The following is a 15,150-nucleotide window of genomic DNA, read 5'->3' as shown; positions in this document are numbered from 1 at the left end:
AGCTCCCCGTGACGTATTCGATATGCCAGACACAGTAACAGTTGTCACAATGGAGGCGTTACTGGTGCCCGCTCTAGTAAATCAATGAACTACGGGAGGACAGTATTATAGTGCGGGGGGGTCCATATCCAGTGATGCTCAGGGCTTGGTCCTGGCTCTGCACTCGAGAATCACTCCTGGCAGTGCTCGGGGGACCTTATGGAACGCTGGATATAAACCCCGGCCGGCTGCGTGCAAGGTAGTTGCCCTCCCCGCTGTGCTATCGCTGTGGCCCTGATAACAAGTATTTTGAAAAAGTGTGAGCCTGTATGCCTAAAATAGATCCAGTATTCTAATGTTTTACCCAAACTCTGTACCCCAGGGCCTCAGGACATGTCTCCTTAGCAGCGAGCTTGCCTTGCTCGTGTGGGGTCCTGAGTCCGCTTCCCAGCACCCAGGAGCACACGAGCAAGCCGCAGCCTCTTGGCCCGCGAGGGTGACTTCCCTTCTCCCGCTTGTTCAGGCCGCCCGCTTTCCCGTTTGCAGTCGAAGCATGTAAATACGCCGCACAAATGTTTCTTCTTACGATCACGGCAGTTGCCAGCACCGGCCGCATCTCACCCAGCCCGGCCCCGAGCTTGTAGAGACGCCTGTGAGCACTTGAGCTCGCAGCGCCTTTTGAGAACCCGTCAACCCGTCAAGTCCGGGCTCTTGTGTCTGTACACAGCCTCAGCCGGAGAGATTTATCCCGCTTTATTGCTGGGGCGTGTGGCCCCGCAGATCCCCGCCCCTCCATCATGTGTTGATGTTCCCCGAGAGGGCGGCTCGCGCAGCTGCGTGGGGCCTCTTGCCTTGGCAGCTGCCACGGCCGCCGCTTCTTGGAAAAAAAGTCACGTTTGCGGCATAAGAGCGCTTCGGCATAAACGTGCTTCTGTACAGTGGCCGGCTTGAAAGCCTCGTCTTTCTCGCTCCAGTCAGCCTGCTCCCCAAAGCCTGGATTGAAGTCCCAGCCTCTGATGGCCGTTCTCTTTGCTAGTTTCCTCTCAAGCCATAACTGTGTTATACTTAATGAGTGGGCCTTTGCTTTCATTTATTAAAAAAAAAATGAAAAAAAGACAGTCACTTAGAAGATAAAAAAAAATTCTGAGTCATAAACAGGCCAACTGGGAGTTGACTTGTGGTGCTGGTGAGGCTATGAGACCAGGGTCACGTCAGAATAAAAACTGAGGGGGTGTGGAGCGATAGCATAGCAGGGCGTTTGCCTTGCATGCGACCGACCCGGGTTTGATTCCCAGCGTCCCAGATGGTCCTCTGAGCACCGCCAGGAGTCATTCCTGAGTGCAGAGCCAGGAGTAACCCCTGTGCATTGCCGGGTGTGACCCCCCCCCCCCCCCCAAAGACAAAGAGTTTGAGGAAGGCGCTAGCAGCCAGCTGCTGGCTGAGGGCGAAGTGAGTCTTATTTGTGGGTAAAATTCTGTTTGGGACCAGGGAGGTCGGCACCACACATATTCCTTACGCACTGCCAGAAGGAATCCCTGAGCACAGCTGGCAAGTGACCCCAAACACACGTGCTGTTTAGGACATTCATCCTAGCCTGTACCCCTCCACTGTAGCACAGAACAGCTGAACTGCCTGCCCCCTAACTTTGACAGACTTGACTGCAGGTGAGTGAAGGCTGGGGAATCACACACACACACACACACACACACACACACACACACACACACACACTGCAGCAAGAGCTTTCTATAGAGGGGAAGAACCAGGTGCTTAAATATTGCAGAGAGGATTTGGGGTGTAAGCACCTGCACCCCTGGCTTTGCAGACATGTGTAACCCATCACAACCCCTTTCCCTGCGCCTTCCGGATCTTTCCAATCTTACCAGAACTGGCCCCCTTGTGGTGCAGCCTTTGCAGGTCTATGGTGCGAGCATCCTCCCAGCCAAAAGGGTGAACCCACCCACCCACAGCATCGGCGTCTGCACAGCCCTGAGACTCGGAGCGGGCGTCCGAGTCTCTTCAGAGTGGGGCTTGGATGGAGCAGGGCCCGTGGTTTATCAGCCGGGGTCCCCACGAGAATCTTGCAACCTCCTTGTGTTCCGTTTCCTCCCCTGTCGGAGGAGAGAGCTGCCACAGCTGTGCCCTGGTGCCCATGGCGGTCAGGGCATCTGGGGGCACGAAGGCAGTAGCAGAGGCTGCCTTCCCTCTCCTCCGGACTCTGATTCCGCGGAAGATGTCTCCGCTGCACCTTTTATTACCCCCGAGGGGGGTTGTTTGGGCCACACCCAAGGGTGTTCTGAGCCTGCTCCGAATTCTTTGCTCATATGTCGGCTCATATCTCGATGCCAGGGTAGCTCACAGCTGGCCCTGGGTCCCTCCAGTCCCTTGTCGGGACCCAGGTTTGGAGTGCTAGGAAGTAAGGGCAGCTGAGGATGAAGTCAAGAGAGCAGATGCCCAGGAGTGACTATCATTAGAAGCCAACTAGCTCCCAAGTTTCAAAAGCACAGAATGAACTGTCTTCCTGTGTCCACACAAAAAGGCCACTGCTCCGAATTAACTATGCAAAAGACTTAAGGAGAAGAGAAACGCAATCTTTGCAAGTTAACAGTCTGATTAGGAGATAAGGCGATTGACCAGTTGGGGGAAGCAGAGCACAAAGAAAAAGGTTACAGATACACACAGAGGAATGGGAGCACTGTGGTGGGAGTAACCCAGTAAACCTAAGCTCCCTGTGGAAAAGCGGAGGGGTCAGACCAGTGTTATTCTACACCAGGACAGCGGTGCCAGACCAGCTCCCGCCTGGGGACAAATCCCGATGACAGGCTGTGAAATGGGGAATCAGGCAAGGCGCAGAGCCGCGAGAGAGGGCGACAGCCACCCGATGCAGGGGAGGCCGGGCACCTCCCCTGCCCCTCTCGTCACTGATGCCGGCTGCAGAAGCCTCTCTGTGCCAAGGTCCAGGAGGGGTGCCGTGAGTGGCCCTCTGGGGGTTGCCCCCGGGAGACCTAGGGCATCCCTTCGCTCCGGGGTCTGGGAAAGGCAGGAATTTGCCTCAGGAAGACAGACACTCTCACCAGCACGGCCTTTGGTAGATGCTCTGTTAGCTCAGCCCGTGAGGAAGGTGGGCCCCCTCCAGTCTCCCCGTGGGGTTGGAATTACCAGACCCCGCTGCGGGGGCTCAGGACACACACACACCCCACCCCCCACACTGCCTTGGCTCTTTCTCTCTCTTTGTCCTTGTCCACAGTGTCAGACCCCGAGCAGCACGTGACGCGTGTGGTTTAAAGAAGGAAGTGATGGCTGCGATTATAGGCAATGCTCCACCTGTTCCGTTTTCTCTGAACCCGCCGAGATGGTTTCTAAGGCGTCTCCCCCCCCCCCCCCCCCCCCCGCCCCAGGCCCTTTCTCCTCTAACTGCCCATCTTTACCCCGGGTGCCTCTGCAGTCACTCTTGATTCTGACGGGATCCCGCCCCGGTGTGGTTTTCTTCCAGGCAGTTCAGACTCCCGCCGCCCCGGGCTCCCGGCCTTGTCTGTAACTGATGGCAGGCTCAGGCGCACGCTGGCTGTGTGTCCTCGGGTACCTGGCCGGCCCTCTCTGGGCAGTCCCATGCTTAGGTGGCAGAAATGCACTCGAGCTTCGTGGGGTGCTGGAATGGGCCAGGCAGGCGGGTCGGGGGCTTGTGCACTTGGGGGGGAGTCCTTTCTGTTTGCTCAAAGAAGGTGGGTTTCGGGGAGGTTGTGAGTTTACGAAGTTTATGGACAGGCCAGCGCCGGTTTGATGGCTGTGAGTGGAGCTCTCCCGCCCCCGTCTCCCGCCCCCGTCTCCTCGCTGAGGAACCAAGTGGGTGTGGAGGGTCGGTGCCGTCCGTCGGGGCTGCCTCTCTCCTCCGTCCGGGTGTGGCAGCAGCAGCCGTGCCTCCGTGTTGTGGCAAAACTTCCCCGCCTGCATTCAGGCTCGGCGTCACCCAGGGGGGGCTCATTCCCGCCTTCCGCTCGCAACCCCTTTCTGCCCAAGAAAGTCTTGCAGGAGCCTGGAGAGAGGAAACTCCTCCCGTCGGTATTCCGAGGCTCCTCACTCTGTGCTCTCAGGAAAACAAACCACGAGGAAATTCAGTTTTGAAATGCACGTTTTCGCCGCGCGCCCAACGTGGGGCTCGAACCCACGACCCTGGGATTAAGAGTCCCATGCTCTACCGACTGAGCTAGCCGGGCACCTGGGAGAGGTCTGGAGCAATAGCACAGCGGTAGGGCGTTCGCCTTACAAGCGGCCAACATGGCCGACCCGAGTTCGATTCCTCCGCCCCTCTCGGAGAGCCCGGCAAGCTACCGAGAGTATTCGATATGCCAGACACAGTAACAACAAAGTCTCCGATGGAGACGTTACTGGGCCCGCTCGAGCAAATCGATGATCAACGGGAGGGCCTTTACCTTTACCTTACCTTTATGTTTTCGCCACCCCCCTCCCCCTGCCATACCGGTGCCTTCAGCCACGGGACCCTCGCGGGGGTACTAGGCTGAGTCTAAGAGTCTGCACCGGGGGCTGGTAGTAATACAGTGGGGAGGGCGTTTGCCTTGCATGTGGCCGACCTGGGTTCGATTCCCGGCATCCCGTATGGTCCCCCGAGCACTGCTAGGAGTAATTCCTGAGTGCATTACCGGGTGTGACCCAAAAGGGGAAAAAAAAGAATGAGACTCTCAAACACGTTTCTGCCCCGTGCTCCTCACGCCTCCCCCAGAGCCCCCCCACCCACCTCCCCGACATCTGAGCGGTGACAGGGCGGTCCCCTTCCTCTCCCTCTTCTGCCTTCTGACACGTGTCGGCATTTTGTCTGTGGACAGCCAGGAACTCTGTGTTGGGGCCTCTCATCTGTGCCCCTGGCATCCCTTTCGGGGCTCACTCCTGGGCACAGCCCCCCAAGCTGACCCGGGAGCCGAGGCCGGAGGAGCCCTGGGGAGACAGTCCCCAGCCTCACGCCGTCTCTTCCGTGCTCCCATGCTTGTGCTCCACATGTCGCCCCATGGCTGGTGCAGGGAGGCAAGCAGACCCGGGGCAGCAGGAGAGGGCCATGCCGACTGGGCCTGACCCTGGGTCCGAGCCTGGGGGGGGCCCTGCTTGTGCAAGTGTCTTCCCTGTTGCACGGCCGTGTCTGTCGTGTCCCAGAGGGAAGCCACGCGGCAGACCAGGAGCAGGTGGGGCAGGGGTGTGCCACAGGCCACAAAGGTCATCCTGCACCCGCTCCCTTGGCTCATCTTCTCGGGAGGTTACAGGGGTTGGGAGGGGAGACCCCACTAGGGTGTGCCGGGCTTGTGGGCGTGAGAGGGCGTTGCTGCCAGATGGGGCTGTTGCTCGGGTCCTGTGCTCTGGGGAGCACCCGGCGCTGGCTGACTTGGAGCCCCAGAGTCCTTCCTTTGATTCTTCATCCCCTGCACGCAGAGCAGGTGAACATCTGCAGGTTGCAGCCCTCCAGACCCGCCCGACAGCCGAGCGTCTGCTCAGCAGAAAGCCACTGATTGGGCCAGAGCCAAAGGACAGTGTGGACTTTGCCTTGCACAGGACTGACCCAGGTTCGATTCCCAGCATCCCCTGAATACTGCCAGGAGCGATTCCCGAGTGCAGAGCCAGGAGCCCTGAACACCACCAGGTGTGAACCAACACAAAAAACAAAGCAAACAAACAAACAAACAAACCCACATCATTTGATTTGTGGGGTAGAGTGTGGGTGGGACCAGGGTGCAGAGGGAGCGCCTGGAACTAGGGGTGTCCCTGCTTCTTAGATATGGCTGCCCGGTCTGTGGTGGATGTAGCCCATGTCCGCACAGGTGCCTAGGCCCTGGATTGCATGTCTGCCTGCATCCAGTCCCCTTTCCCAGAGACTTCCGGCTTCGCCTGTTTCATTGTCTTCGCTCCTAAAGTCATTGCCCAGAGCAGTAAGTGGAAACGCTTTAGGTCACGTCATTTGCCAGAGGAGAATCCGAGAGCAAATGGGCCTTGCTCTCACAGCGGTGAGGAACTGGGTCGTCAGCACATGCAGAGGCCCGGGATCGTAGGCGCAGCTCTGACTTCTCCGTTTAGCGGCCAGTGGGCTGCAAAGAGTCAAATGTTCCGTGGAGGTAACCGCCCGTGTCCCTCCAGGGGAGCCTAAGAGTCCAGCGCGATAACCAACAACGTTCTTGTCCCGCACAGAGCACGTGGCATTCTCAGTTCAATCTTTGCTTTTCGCTTTATTTTTTGGGGGGCGGGGGGTCACACCTGGCAGTGCTCAGGGGACCATATGGGATGCTGGGAAGCGAACCCAGGTCGGCTGCGTGCGTGCAAGGCAAACGCCCTGCCTGCTGTGCTATGGCTCCAGCCCCTCTCAGTTCTTTCTTACTTATTTTGATGGCTGTATCAGGTCACACCCAGTGGTGGTGCAGGCCATGCCCAGGCTGCCATGGGCAGTGCTGGGAGCCAACCGCAGCTGGGCACGTGCAGGACAAGCATCGTCAGCCTGTTCTAGCTCTGTGGGCTGGCAGCAGGGTGCCAAGGACTTAGGGGCTCACTTCTGGCTCTGCGCTCTGGAATCATCGTCCTAGTGTGACTTGGCGGCAGAGGGCAGCTGGGATGTCAGGGAGACCCGCCCAGTCCCCTCCCCACCAGTAGCCGCTTGGGGGAGGCGGGTGGACCGGCTTTCCCGGGGCTGCCTGCATCCGGGCGCTGCTCCTCAGACCCCCTGGAGTCCGGGCTCTGTTCCAGGCGTCGTCCTCTTCATTCCGTGGGGGTGCCTGTCCTTCCGTGCGCCCCCTGCCCTACTCTGGTGGCCAGGCGGTGGTCTTCAGGGCCATGGCTGTCACCGTCGCCCCCGTACTTTGTCAACATCGAGTGTCCTGGGGTAGCAGGAAGCAGGATGAAGCGATTCCGCCCTGGCTGCGCCGAGCCCCTTTCTTGAGGGCTGCAGGGGGTGAGGAGTGGGGGACGACTCTTGTCCAGGGCAGAAGGGACGTGGGCTGCGTGCTCCGGCGGGCTGGCGGCTGCTCCCTCGCCCGGCGTGGGCTGCTCACGCGTGTAGACGCGTCCTCGTGTGCTGTGCAGCCTCTCGGTGGCCCCCAGGAGCGCAGACCCTCCTCCCCTCACGCCCTCGCTCCTCCCGCCTTCCCCCCAGCCCCCTGGGGGTCGGGTGTGGGGCTGAGGTGTGGAGAGAGTTCTCCCACATTCGAATCCAGTCCATCTTGAGTCGTGCCCCCCGGGACTGGCCTGGTGGCCCCAGATCAGGAGCGTCCAGGCCTGTCGTCTGTCCCTCCTCTCGCTCCTCCTCCTCCTCTCTTTTCCTTACGTGGGTGTTGGGGTCGCCCCCAGCGTGCTCAGGGCTTACTCCTGACTCTGCCCTGGGGTCGCTCCTGGCAGTGCTTGGGCTCGGGGGCATCTGGACACCAGGGATGGAGCCAGGCTCTGCGGTGGGCGTCTGCGCCCTGCCCCTAGGCAGTGTCTCCTCTGACCGCTTCCTCTTTCCCTCATGCCCTCCTGTTCCTCTCGTCCCCCCTCCTCCCCCCACCAGCTCCAGCCCATCTAGGAACCTTCACAGATGCCCCTCCCCGCCGCCTTCCCTGACTTCCTCATTTCCTTCCCAGCACTCAGCTGGTGTACCTGAGGATCTCTCCAGAGGGGCAGCCTCGGGGTAGGTGTTTGTCCTGCAGGTGCTGACCCTGGCGTGATTCCCAGTACAGCAGGGAGCCCCAAGTACGGCTGCAAGTGATCCCTGAGCACTGCCCCCAAACCAGTGTGTGCCTTCCCCATCCAAAAAGAAATCTCATTACAAAATCTCTGTCTCTGTCTCTATCTCTCTCTATCTCTGTCTCTTTGTCTCTGTCTCTGTCTGTCTCTGTCTCTGTCTACTTCTCTCTCACTGTCCGTCTGTCTCTGTCTCTCTGTCTCTGTGTGTGTCTCTCTCTCCCCGTACTTGGCACCCAGCCCCTTACTGGGAGGTTTCTGGTTTTTCAAAGTTCTCTAAGACCTTTGGCACTTGCAAATGGCTGGTACCCCTCCAAAGGCAACCCGGGAAATGCAGTGCTATTCAGGAAAGGTTGATCGTGGAAACGCTTGAAAAGAAACGGAGCTGCAGTAGCCGAACCGAGTTCCAGTGGCGGCATGGCAGGGCTTTCTCTTCTTTGGACAGACACCAGCAGCCGCGGAGTTGAGCGCGACCTTCTCTCGCGATCCCCGTTACTCCCCGTCAGTCATTAGTGTTCGCCCGAGGATCGGGTCTCACAGGGAACAGAGAACCAGCAGATGCCCTAGGGTGTGTCTCGCTTCTCGGTTGACGGCTTGCTGGTTTCCCGGTGGCACGCCTCAGGTCGGGACCAGGCTGAGTGAGTAGAAACGCTTCTGGCTGGACAGCACTGCCGTGTCGGTGCTCCCTCGCCTGCTCCCTCATCCAGCCTGTCAGCCCGTGAGCCTGCTCCATGGACGGCGTCCCTCAGACCTGGCCCAGAGCCCTGGACCCCCAGTCGTTCCTTGAACCCCGCGGCAGGGGACAGCGTGCCCCCCGATTTTCACCCTTCCACCTCCCCTGTGCGGAGTCTGGGGGCTCGGCCGGCTCCGAGAGGCGCCCGGTAACCGTTTCCCCGCGTGTGACAGGGATGCTGCTCCCTGCTGCCAGGGGGCACACGCACGTCTGAGAAATGCCAGCACGTGTCTCTTTGTCCTGGACGTCCCTCAGTGCCGTGAGGCCCCGTGTCCGGGCCTATGGCGGGCATTGCCCCCTCCGTGCGTGTCCCTCTATTTTCCACGCCGTCTTCAGGGGGGTCGCCCAAGCGCGGCCTCTTTCTGGAGCCGAACTCACGCTACAGCTGTGGGGTGGGTGGTTATCTACTGGGCAGTCAAGGAAACTTTCGCCCTGGGCTTTTATACGCCCGCACCCTGGCACCTGGGAAGCTGTTGCCTCAGTCTGGACCCACCCTCCTCACGCCCAGCTCTACGTTTCCCTGAACCCAGGCCCTCTCTCCCCTGTGGGGGCAGGGGTGGGGAATGTGATGGGAACCCTCGTTTCCTGCCCACCCCTGAGGAAGCAAAGGCATCGAGGCAGGGAGCTGAGATCCGTCACACACCTCAGTTTACCAGTGAAACCTCAGGAAACACTTTTGCAGCCCGAGAGACCCTCCATATTCTCCCCAGACATAAGGCGCTGGCCGGCAGCACCCGAGCATCTCAAGTTCACATTCATTATCAGATGCTGAAAGAACAGGAAGGGCCTTTCGCAGAGTCGGGGTGGGGGAGGGGTGGAGAGCCGCGATGCTCTCACGCACAAGCACGCACGCACGCTGTGGCCTCTCCGTGGAAGGCCGCCTGCCATGGTGAAGGCCAGTCAGACCCTCCAGGGAGAGGGCAGGGACTCAGTGCCCAAAAGGACCAAGGATTCTGAGCACCTGGTCCCAAGAGGGCTGTCACACCGGATTGGCGAGGAAAACTCTAGAAAATGCACCATATCATTATTCCGCGGGGAGAGGCAAATGACAGTGACCCACTCGGACAGCAGGAATCCCAGACCAAAGCTGCGTGTGTGAACTGCGGAGCGTGAATTGTGATGGGTTGGAACCGTTGCTGCTTTTACTATTTTTCACTGGGGGCGAGGGAGACGGTGTGCTGGACCCAGAGGTGCCCAGGGCTTCCTCCTGGCTCAGGGACCGTCTGCAGTGCTGGGGGTTGGAGGGGGTTGGGCTGGCATCGGCACGGCTGTGCCTTAACCCCTGGACGATAGTTTCAGGACGCTATCGGTCGCCCTCCTTCTGCTCTGGTGAGAGGCTGGGTGACTCCGTCACAGGGGCCGGTCGTTGCACTTCGAGATGCTTGCCCAAGAGAGGGGAAACAGCGGCCTGCCAAGCTCGCTCCAAGCACCCCTTCTGCTCACAGCCCACGTGGCAGGTGGCCCAACTGTTTTCCAGCAGGTGGAAATGGAGAGACAAGTCCTGGTGTGATTTGGGGATGGGACGGCGCTCAGCTCCGCCCCCTACTCCCGTGGATGCCCTTCCGACCATGTGTTGAAATAAGCTCCAGTGACATGTGTGTGGTCCCCTGGAACTAGACAGGGGCATGAGGGTCCTGTTCATGCTGGAGAAAGAGTGGTATTGGGGCGCCGTTGCCTGGTGGCAAGACTCAATGACGTCAAGGTAGAATATGGTTTCTATTACTGTGCTCTGTGGGACATACACCCGAAATGGAGTGGCGCTCGGAGCCAGGGATGGAAGCGTGTCCTTGGGGCGGTTAAGGCCTTGGGTGGCCGGGGTGTGGGGCCATGACAGAGAAGGCCAGGGCGGGCACCGTGCCCGAGCTCAGGAAAGGCTCCTGCCCTGAGGACAGATGTGTGTCCCCAGCATGGCGGGGGGGGGGGGGGTTGGAGGAAGATTATTCGGGAAGCACGAAGATATCAGGTCAGGAGGTCAAGGTCAGGGGCCAGAGAGACAGCAGAATGGTAAGGCGCTTGCTCTGCACGTGACCACCCGCACACTCGCTCCCTGCTGTTCCAGATGTTCCCCCGAGCCTGCCAGGAGTGATCCCTGTGCGGGGCCAGAGGGAAGCCCCGAGCACAGCTGGGTGTGGCCCAAAACACAACCAAGGAGGAGGCCAAGAGCAAGCGTGGTGGGTGACTGGAGACTCGGTGACCTCACCAGGACGGGCAGTCCGTGACAGTCCAGGAAGGGACCCTCGGTGACAGCAACAGGACAGGATGCCCGGTGACGGAGCCCCACGTCTGCCGCGTCTGCCCTCCCCTTGCTGATGCCGGGAGCTCGCTCAGGCCTCGCCCACCTGTTTCTCACCCCCCTGGACACCCCGGGCATGTGACCTTCCCTGTATCCCGAGCTCCTATTTAACCCCATAGCCGGTGTCATTGGTCAGATTAAGTACTTTCAGTTTGGGGTTTGGGCCGCACCTGGTGGTGCTCAGGGCTTACTCAGGGGACATGTGGGGTGCCAGGGTTCCAACCCAGGTCAGCCACACGCAAGGCTTTGTCCAGCGTGCTACCTGTCTGGCGCCCTGGGCGATTAGGGCCTCGCATGCGTCTTTTCCTAGGATGTCACTAGGGGCAGGTGGCTTTGCCTCCGGCTCCCGGAGCGAGTGCCATGCCCAGGGCCAGGTGCTGCCACAATCAGGTGAGTCTCAGGCCACCTGCCCGGGGTGTGGATTGGGTCTTGGTATGCACATGTTTGCCGGAGCTCCCTACGCCTGTGAACAGGAATGAGTGTAATGTCTTTCCTGTCATGGCGTACCTATTGGGCTGGGATGACAGTGGCGACCATTCTTCTTGGATTTTATTTCGCGGTGTCGGGGGTGACCCCCAGGCCTCCCACACTCTTCGTGCTCTGAGTGCTGTGCTCAAAAGCTCCACTGGGGCCCTGAGGTAGATGATGTATTTATAGTAGCTGGGCAACTCATGGCAGTGCTGTTCACTGTAATCGTCTTGATGTGCAAAGTTGCTGCCCCTTCGCCCCCAAGGGTGCTCCTCTGAGGTCCTGTGTCACCATGGTCCTCATCCCCCCCCCCACACACACACACATGCTGCCTCCTGCTACTCTCTGCTACTTCTGCCATGAAACCCCGAGGGCTTGTCATCATTCGATACTGGCAGAGAAAATTTCGATTCTCCTTTTACGGAGGCGTAAGCAGAGCATCACAGTGTGGGGGGACGAACCGGTATTCGAGTCTGTTTGGTTTCTTGCCACTGCTGCTGCTGCTGCCGCCGTGAAACCGTGTTGAGGCTGTGCCCTGGGAAGTCAGATCGCGGTAGTGAAGGGGCCTCAGGTCTCTCTGGCAGCTCTAGGGGTTGTGGGCAGGTGGAGAGGGAGGGAAGAGAGCATCCTTTTGGAGGTCACATCCGAGGGCCAGCCAGATGCCCATGGGGCGGTACACGCCTCGGGACTTGGTCCCCTGCTCTGTCCCCTCAGCACTGGGCCAAGTTGCAAGAGGGGCCTCCAGGCCCCCGCCCCCCTCAGCACTGCTAGGGACGCCCCCCTGCCAAGAGTCATCTTTAAGTAAGGGGAGGAGTCTGATCTGCAGAGAGGGGCTGATTCTATAATGCACACCCAGTGCTCTTTATTTTCGTGCTCTGGTGTATGGCTTTAGAAGCCCAAGGACTGAGGGCGGCCAACAGAGACATTATTTATTTATTTGTTTGTTTGCTTTCTGGGTCACACCCGGTGATGCTCAGGGCTTAAGTCCTGGCTCTGAACTCAGGAATTACTCCTGGTGGTGCTTGGGGGACCAGGTGGGATGCCGGGGATCAAACCCAGGTTGGCTGCGTGCAAGGCAAATGCCCTACTCACTGTACTATCTATCACTCTTGCCCCAGCAAACATAAATATTTAAAATGCAAAAGCACCAGATTATCCCCCCCCCAACACACACCCCCGCAACCGTAGCTAAGCATTATATTATTTTCCATCCAAAATCTCCAAGGGGGAAGTGTGGGGTAGGGCTGGAGAGATAGAACCGGGGTTCCAGTGCGGGCTCGCACCTGGCTGTGACCCCCCAAAGATGCTGCACATCGAATGGGGTGAATTCTGCGGGGAACACCCTCCACCACAGACCTACGTCCGCTGCTCAAGAAACCGGAAGTTGGCTTTTTCTGTCGGGCTTCGGTGACCAGGTGGCTGGTGAGAAACTTGTAGGTTTAACAGCTGGGCTAGTGCTGGGGGGTGGGGCGGGGGGAGAGTGAGTGTGAGGTTGACCAGCAGAAGCACCAGCTCAGAGCGTGCACCCGGGGAGAAGGGTCAGTTCCATCGTCCTTCCGGTGGCCAAGAGTTCTGGGAAGCTGGAGGGTGCAGTTTCACACCTCCGTCCATCACCACCCCGCTCTCGGCCCCCACCCCGCCCCTGCCTTCTGGGGACCTCCCTGTTTTCCGGTCACCAGAGCAGGGTCCCTGTTGCTTCAAGCCAGTGTTTGCGGTGGCCACTCTCATCCCACCTAGGAGGGAAACCCCCCAAAACGGCCTTTCAGCCCCTCGCCTCTTGCGCTCCGCCGCACCCCTTCCAGTCGCATCCCTGCCGTGGCGGGGTGGGGGTCAGGAGCTCCCGCACCCCTCCCCTCCATGCCTGCCCCTGGCCGTGAGTGAGCAGCACCCCCCACCCCCGTGGCTCTGAGCCCAGGGCTTAGGGCCCGGCTTAGCTGCTTCGGTCTTTCAGTCTGAGTTCTGTTTTCTGACACACGTTTCATTCGTTGACCCACGGCACACACCCCTGCCTTGAGGCCGTGTCTCGGGCCCATGCAGACTGGGTCAGAGACGGCTCAAGGGCGAGAGAGCTCGGGCTTTGCACTCGGGGTTGGTTCTCCCCCACCAGGGGGTTCCCGAACCCCAAGCCAGAGTCACCTCCGGCAGAGCCGGGAGTGGCACCACCGCTGGAGCCGCACGAAGGAGGGGATGCAACGCCCGGGGCCTTTCCCTCGCCACTTCCTGCGTCTGTTCAGGGACAACGGACGGGGCCTGAGCTCGGTTCCTCGGTCCCTCTGTGACCCTTCCTGGGTGCGGAGTTCAGGGAGCCCCCCCGGGGGGTGGGGTGGGTGGGTTTGGGGTACTCGGGCCTCACCCTGGCTGTGCTTGGGGGAGCGAGTGGTGCGGGGAGCCAGCTCGGGGGTCCTGCTGGCAGAACAGGTGCCTCCAGCCCGGCAAGCCGCCCTCCCGCACCCCACCCCACCTCCTCAGCATCTGCTCCAAGCGTGAGTCCCCGTCTCGGTCACAACCCAGTTCCCAGCTTGGGAAAGTTGCCCCTCCCCCTTCGTCTCCCGTCCCCACCCCCAGAACGGGGTTCTCACCCAAGATGCCGGGGGTGAGTTGAATCTTTTTTTTTACACAGCCCTGCCCCCCAGCAGATGTGCGTGGTACTAGAGGAGGGACAGCCCGCACAGGCCTGCATCCGTGTGGGGCTCGTTGGTGGTGGCAGGTGGGCTACAGGGGAGAGTGGGGTGTGCCCGGAGCCTGAACGAAACCGTGCAGATGGGCTCGCGGCGGGATTAGCTGGCGACCGTGGGCTGGGTGTCCCATCCTTGGTGCCTGCTTCCTCCGCTCCTGGGCGCCCTGACACCTCCGTGCCCCCCCCTTCCCGTCCTGGCGCTCACACTTTGAATCTGGTACTTCCTTCCTGAGCTGCGGCAGCAGGACCGTGCCTCGGTTTACTGCCCGGGTATAAGCGGGCACGGGGGTTGATAGTTAACCCTGCCTGTTGGCATATGTCACTGACATCCAAGGTCGCGTGGTGGAGGATGGACATCCTTCTGGGCCTGAGCGTGCTAAGCTGGTAGCAGAGCAGCCCCTGGAGCAGGTCTCCTTGTTTCCCCGCCTTTTCATCTTGGATGCGTTTGCTCCATAGGATACAGTGTCTTTAAAATAGAGCTGTTTGTGACCTAGAAGGATCCCGGAGGTGCGGGGCTGTCCTGGCAATGTGTACCTGTGCTAATAATCCTTCTGCTGTCATTTAAATGCCTAAAGCTCATTTATAATTTGCAGCCGTTTGAAATCCTTTCCCTGAGTAGCCGTAAAGCGTGCCAGCCATAAAGCTTGTGAACTCAAGGTCTTTTGCTGGCAACGGAGCCTTGCTCCTCGCGGTTGGTCCTCTTCGGAGGCAAATACATTTCCTAGTAGACCTTAGTAGGCTGCACTTGCTCCAGTGACAGCCAAAGCAAAAGCTGTGCCAGTCTCTGTCCAGGTAGGCACCGGGTATATGTGGCCATACACTCTCGAGGTGGCCGGCAGTCACACACACACACACACACACACACACACACACACACACACACACGTGCTGGAGCAGAAACTGACTCTGGCTTTTAAGAAGACAGACGTTTGCGCTGCTCCTTCAAAACAGAAACGTTTCCTTCTGATAACTCTTCACCACAGGTACATTTGTGACGGCCGCCATGAGAAACCATAATTAATCTACCGCCAGGAGAGGAAGATCCTCAGAAACGGATCCTGGGATAGGAACGAGCAAAGCTCTTGCCACACCAAGCAGTCACGGTTGCTCAGGCCACCAAGTGCGCTCTTGCCAGTGGAGGACCCTCCAGGGGCCCCCGAGGTCGCTGCTTCTCGCCCCCCACTCCTGTCCCACATGCCCTGGGAGGGGTCTTACCTGCCTGGGGTGGGGTCTCTGATCCAGTGGGAAGCGCCCGTCGGGGCTCATGAAGCCGGCCCGGCCGGCCCCGGCTCC

General features: G+C 59.7%; 1 protein-coding gene and 1 non-coding gene across 2 annotated transcripts in view; one reads left to right on the top strand and one right to left on the bottom strand.

The window, feature by feature from the left end:
* The window catches only part of MED12L (mediator complex subunit 12L), a 270,020-nt gene that overhangs the window by 124,089 nt on the left and 130,781 nt on the right, over window positions 1–15,150 (top strand). The window lies entirely within an intron of this gene.
* TRNAK-CUU (transfer RNA lysine (anticodon CUU)) lies at window positions 4,121–4,193 on the bottom strand. The gene has a single exon. It is a non-coding gene; the product is annotated as a tRNA-Lys (tRNA).

Source organism: Sorex fumeus, unplaced genomic scaffold (genome assembly GCF_029834395.1).
Source record: "Sorex fumeus unplaced genomic scaffold, SorFum_2.1 ptg000044l, whole genome shotgun sequence".
NCBI classification, from domain to species: domain Eukaryota; kingdom Metazoa; phylum Chordata; class Mammalia; order Eulipotyphla; family Soricidae; genus Sorex; species Sorex fumeus.
This window is presented reverse-complemented; position numbering and strand designations above follow the sequence as displayed.